Raw genomic sequence first — 6,235 nt, 5'->3', positions numbered from 1 at the left:
TACTCTTTAATTTACACTTATTTCTGCTTATTTCTTCAATGCATTTCTATTGTTTCGATTGCTCACCCCATGCTATTTACTCATACGTAGTACTGCGATACTGATAACTGTAGCCATCATCGGGATTGCTGTGCACGTCGATGTGTGTGTGTGAGTCAATGTGTGTGTGTTTGAGTCCATATGTGTGTGCGTGTTGGTACATGCGTGTGTTTAAGTCCATGTGTGTGTCTGTCTTTTTCGAACGGACAACGCCCGATTTGTGTGTGTACGTCGAAGTGTTTGTGTCATTCCAAGTGTGCGTGTCTGTCCATTTGTGTGCGTATCAGTCGCTGTGTGTTAGTCCATGTGTGTGTGTTAGTCGATGTGTGTGCATGGCTCCATCTGAGTGTGTAAGTCAATGTGCGTTTGTGTGTCTATGTGTGTGAGTCGATATGTGTGTTAATCCATTTGTGTGTGTATCTAAAGTAGATGTCTGTGTGTCACAGTCCATATGTGTATGTGTGTAGGGCAATATGTGTGTCAGTCTATGTATGTATGTGTGTGTAAGTCCATGTGTGTGTGTCTTAGTCGATATGTGTGTGTAAGTACATATGTGTGTTTATGTCAATTTGTGTGTGAGTCCACGTATGTCTGTGTGTGAGTCGATGTATGTGTGTACGTCGATATATGTGTGTGTAACTTTATGTGTGTGTATCTAAAGTGGATGTCTATGCGTGTGTGAGTCCATATGTGTGTGTGTAAGTCCATGTGTTTGTGTGTGAGTCGATATGTATGTGGGTGTCAGTCCATGGGTGTGTGTGTTAGTCGCTTTGTGTGCGTGGCTCCATGTAAGTCAGTGTAAGTCCATTTCTTTGCATGTCTGTAGGTCCATGTGTGCGTTCTTAGTGAATGTATGTGCTTTATTGACCTAGTCAAGGCCTATGCTACCATCAGTAGGCCTGGCCTCTGGGTTGTTCTTCATGCTTTCGGAGTCCCTCACCCTTTGCTCATGATCCTTAAGGACCTGTATTATGGAAAGCGGCCCCGCGTCAAACTACGTAGCCGTCAGCCAGAGCCCCCATTCCCTCTACACCTTGGGGTGTGACAGGAATGTCCTCTGGCTCCCATATTATTTAATATATATTTTGACCACGTAGTTCGTGAAGCCTTCAATGGCTGTACCAGAGGATTTACCATATGGTACAGATACAATGGGAGGCTCATCGATGCCCGGGTGCGGTCAAGGGATGGCTCCCTATTGCTCAACCATGTTAAGTATGCCGATGCTCTGGATGATTGCGGCTCACTCAGAGGAGGAGTTGGAGGCACTGCTGCTGAACCTAGAGCTTGCCACGAAGAGGTGGGGCCTTACCATCAGCCCCACCAAAACTAAGCACCTGCCTGGGTATTTTGTACCATCGGACAATCCACCCCCACAACTCACAATTGGTGATGCGGCAGTTGTGGAGAGATTGGAGAGATTCCCATACCTGGCCAGTGTGCTCATGACCGGCTCCGGTTTAACAGCGGAGGTCTCACTCCAAATCAGTCGAACGCCATTATCTTTTCATCGGTTTCATTACGCTGTGTGGAAGCTACATGGTCTCTCGCTCCGCATGAAGCTCCAGGTCTTCTCGGCCACGGTAATCCTCTCCCTTCTCTACGCTTGCGAAACGTGCACCCCCCGAATGGAACATCTTTGCCGGTTAGAAACATTTAGGCTGGCCTGCTAACGATCCATCCTGGGTTTAACCATATGTGTGTGTGTGCGTCTAAGTCGATGCGTTTCTATGTGTGTGGGTCGATGTTTGTGTGTAAGTCCATGTGTGTGTCTGCTTTTTTCGCCCGGGCAACGCCCGGTACTTACCGCTAGTATGTTCATAAATGGTAAAGCATGCAACATTATATTCTTGGTTCTTTCGGTAAAGTCACGTAGAAGGGAAACAATAAAATAATAAATATATAAAACAATGCAACATTGTTTTAATCTGTATGTCTCAAAATCCTCAAGGCTACTTCCCGACACGGTAGAAAGTTGGAATTGGGTACATATGTAGCTTTTAGGACATACAACAGGAAAACAATCTGAAACTCCGAGAATTTTCATTTTAAACCCCCCAAATTTCGATTTAAGTGCCCCATAAACATGTTTGTGCGTATCATTCAGAAACCGTTCAAAATATAAGATTACGGTGTTTTCCATTGAATAGAGCGATAAACAGCACATTTTATTTAACCCAGAACCATTGTTCTATCTTTTGTTATTTTTTAGATATTTCGGATTAAAGCAGTTTTGAATGAAAAAATAGGTATTTTATATGCAAATCTTAATTATTCGAAAACAAGTAAAAGATAGGAGCTTCCCCTCTTAGAGTATTAAGTTCATAATTTTGTATTCTTTCTTACAAAAAAAGAACGGAATCTTTAAATTGATCGGTTTCCAATGGGTACGTCTTTAAATATATAAAAAATAATCAAGTCATCAACAATTTAAATTTTTTAGTGGAAAAAAACAAATTTTTGTAGTGGTTGTTAGTGTCTTATCGTAGATAAAATTGTAAAAAAAATCACATCAGGTTCATTATTATATTTATTGAAAACTTTTGCCTGGCGAAGACAGGCTTTAGGAACGAGTATTTACATACACGCTTATACATCTGTAAGCCAAAGTACTTTCTTTGAAAGCTAGCAGTAGAGAAGCTAGCGGAATCCTGAGTGTGAGCGTGCGAAGCTAGCAGTTCGAGAAGCTAGCGGAATCCTAAGTGCGAGTGTAAGAAGGCTAGCAGTAGACAAGCTAGCAGAGAGTATAGCTAGCAGTGGAGAAGCTAGCAGAGTATATAGTGGAAGGCTCGCAGTGGAGAAGCTAGCAGAAGACATAATGAGAGGCTAGTAGTGGAGAGGGTAGGAGAGTGAGAGAGAACAGGCTAGCAGTGAAGAGGCTAGGAGAGTGAGAGAACAGGCTAGCAGTGGAGAGGCTAGGAGAGTGAGAGAGAGAACAGGCTAGCAGTGGAGAGGCTAGGAGAGTGAGAGAGAGAACAGGCTAGCAGTGGAGAGGCTAGGAGAGTGAGAGAGAGAACAGGCTAACAGTGGAGAGGCTAGGAGAGTGAGAGAGAGAACAGGCTAGCAGTGGAGAGGCTAGGAGAGTGAGAGAGAGAACAGGCTAGCAGTGGAGAGGCTGAGAGAGAGAGAACAGGCTAGCAGTGGAGAGGCTAGGAGAGTGAGAGAGAGAACAGGCTAGCAGTGGAGAGGCTAGGAGAGTGAGAGAGAGAACAGGCTAGCAGTGGAGAGGCTAGGAGAGTGAAAGAGAGAACAGGCTAGCAGTGGAGAGGCTAGGAGAGTGAGAGAGAGAACAGGCTAGCAGGGGAGAGGCTAGGAGAGTGAGAGAGAATAGGCTATCAGTGGAGAGGCTAGAAGAGTGAGAGAGAGAGAACAGGCTAGCAGTGGAGAGGCTAGGAGAGTGAGAGAGAGAACAGGCTAGCAGTGGAGAGGCTAGGAGTGTGAGAGAGAGAACAGGCTCTCAGTGGAGAGGCGAGGAGAGTGAGAGAGAGAACAGGCTAGCAGTGGAGAGGCTGAGAGAGAGAACAGGCTAGCAGTGGAGAGGCTAGGAGAGTGAGAGAGAGAACAGGCTAGCAGTGGAGAGGCTGAGAGAGAGAGAACAGACTAGCAGTGGAGAGGCTAGGAGAGTGAGAGAGAGAACAGGCTAGCAGTGGAGAGGCTAGGAGAGTGAGAGAGAGAACAGGCTAGCAGTGGAGAGGCTAGGAGAGTGAGAGAGAGAACAGGCTAGCAGTGGAGAGGCTAGGAGAGTGAAAGAGAGAACAGGCTAGCAGTGGAGAGGCTAGGAGAGTGAGAGAGAGAACAGGCTAGCAGGGGAGAGGCTAGGAGAGTGAGAGAGAATAGGCTATCAGTGGAGAGGCTAGAAGAGTGAGAGAGAGAGAACAGGCTAGCAGTGGAGAGGCTAGGAGAGTGAGAGAGAGAACAGGCTAGCAGTGGAGAGGCTAGGAGTGTGAGAGAGAGAACAGGCTCTCAGTGGAGAGGCGAGGAGAGTGAGAGAGAGAACAGGCTAGCAGTGGAGAGGCTGAGAGAGAGAACAGGCTAGCAGTGGAGAGGCTAGGAGAGTGAGAGAGAGAACAGGCTAGCAGTGGAGAGGCTGAGAGAGAGAGAACAGACTAGCAGTGGAGAGGCTAGGAGAGTGAGAGAGAGAACAGGCTAGCAGTGGAGAGGCTAGGAGAGTGAGAGAGAGAACAGGCTAGCAGTGGAGAGGCTAGGAGAGTGAAAGAGAGAACAGGCTAGCAGTGGAGAGGCTAGGAGAGTGAGAGAGAGAACAGGCTAGCAGTGGAGAGGCTAGGAGAGTGAGAGAGAGAACAGGCTAGCAGTGGAGAGGCTGAGAGAGAGAGAACAGGCTAGCAGTGGAGAGGCTAGGAGAGTGAGAGAGAGAACAGGCTAGCAGTGGAGAGGCTAGGAGAGTGAGAGAGAGAACAGGCTAGCAGTGGAGAGGCTAGGAGAGTGAAAGAGAGAACAGGCTAGCAGTGGAGAGGCTAGGAGAGTGAGAGAGAGAACAGGCTAGCAGGGGAGAGGCTAGGAGAGTGAGAGAGAATAGGCTATCAGTGGAGAGGCTAGAAGAGTGAGAGAGAGAGAACAGGCTAGCAGTGGAGAGGCTAGGAGAGTGAGAGAGAGAACAGGCTAGCAGTGGAGAGGCTAGGAGTGTGAGAGAGAGAACAGGCTCTCAGTGGAGAGGCGAGGAGAGTGAGAGAGAGAACAGGCTAGCAGTGGAGAGGCTGAGAGAGAGAACAGGCTAGCAGTGGAGAGGCTAGGAGAGTGAGAGAGAGAACAGGCTAGCAGTGGAGAGGCTGAGAGAGAGAGAACAGACTAGCAGTGGAGAGGCTAGGAGAGTGAGAGAGAGAACAGGCTAGCAGTGGAGAGGCTAGGAGAGTGAGAGAGAGAACAGGCTAGCAGTGGAGAGGCTAGGAGAGTGAGAGAGAGAACAGGCTAGCAGTGGAGAGGCTAGGAGAGTGAGAGAGAGAACAGGCTAGCAGTGGAGAGGCTAGGAGAGTGAGAGAGAATAGGCTATCAGTGGAGAGGCTAGAAGAGTGAGAGAGAGAGAACAGGCTAGCAGTGGAGAGGCTAGGAGAGTGAGAGAGAGAACAGGCTAGCAGTGGAGAGGCTAGGAGAGTGAGAGAGAGAACAGGCTCTCAGTGGAGAGGCGAGGAGAGTGAGAGAGAGAACAGGCTAGCAGTGGAGAGGCTGAGAGAGAGAACAGGCTAGCAGTGGAGAGGCTAGGAGAGTGAGAGAGAGAACAGGCTAGCAGTGGAGAGGCTAGGAGAGTGAGAGAGAGAACAGGCTAGCAGTGGAGAGGCTAGGAGAGTGAGAACAGGCTAGCAGTGGAGAGGCTGAGAGAGAGAGAACAGGCTAGCAGTGGAGAGGCTAGGAGAGTGACAGAGAGAACAGGCTAGCAGTGGAGAGGCTAGGAGAGTGAGAGAGAGAACAGGCTAGCAGTGGAGAGGCTGAGAGAGAGAGAACAGGCTAGCAGTGGAGAGGCTGAGAGTGAGAGAGAACAGGCTAGCAGTGGAGAGGCTAGGAGAGTGAGAGAGGGAACAGGCTAGCAGTGGAGAGGCTGAGAGTGAGAGAGAGAACAGGCTAGCAGTGGAGAGGCTAGGAGAGTGACAGAGAGAACAGGCTAGCAGTGGAGAGGCTAGGAGAGTGAGAGAGGGAACAGGCTAGCAGTGGAGAGGCTGAGAGTGAGAGAGAGAACAGGCTAGCAGTGGAGAGGCTGAGAGTGAGAGAGAGAACAGGCTAGCAGTGGAGAGGCTGAGAGAGAGAGAGAACAGGCTAGCAGTGGAGAGGCTGAGAGTGAGAGAGAGAACAGGCTAGCAGTGGAGAGGCTGAGAGAGAGAGGGGAGCGAAGCGGGCGAGCAGTGCAAGCGGGGAAATCACGACGGAGTTATGGGGTGTTGACACAGGAGAAAAAGAAGAAGCTGTCCGCGTGAATTAAAAACACGTGTCAGATGTATGAAATACAATATCATGAATGTTGACTGAAATGTGCTCACAATTGGCATTGTGATTTTAAGTACAGGTGGAGATTTGGAATTATGTTTTAGGATGATTGCTCATCCCTGGTCCAACTTTTTGGATATGACAAATTACTTTTCATCTTAACATTTGCACATTCAGTGCTCCTCACATGTGTAGAACCCTATATTTTACATTTTAAGTTTTTTGTTCCGGAGGAATGCACTTTCCAAAGTAAACTCAACAT

Source organism: Petromyzon marinus, chromosome 2 (genome assembly GCF_048934315.1).
Source record: "Petromyzon marinus isolate PM22_M1 ecotype Great Lakes invasive population chromosome 2, UKy_Petmar_22M1.pri1.0, whole genome shotgun sequence".
Classification (NCBI taxonomy): domain Eukaryota; kingdom Metazoa; phylum Chordata; class Hyperoartia; order Petromyzontiformes; family Petromyzontidae; genus Petromyzon; species Petromyzon marinus.
The sequence above is the reverse complement of the archived record's forward strand: the minus strand, read 5'-3'. Positions refer to the sequence as shown.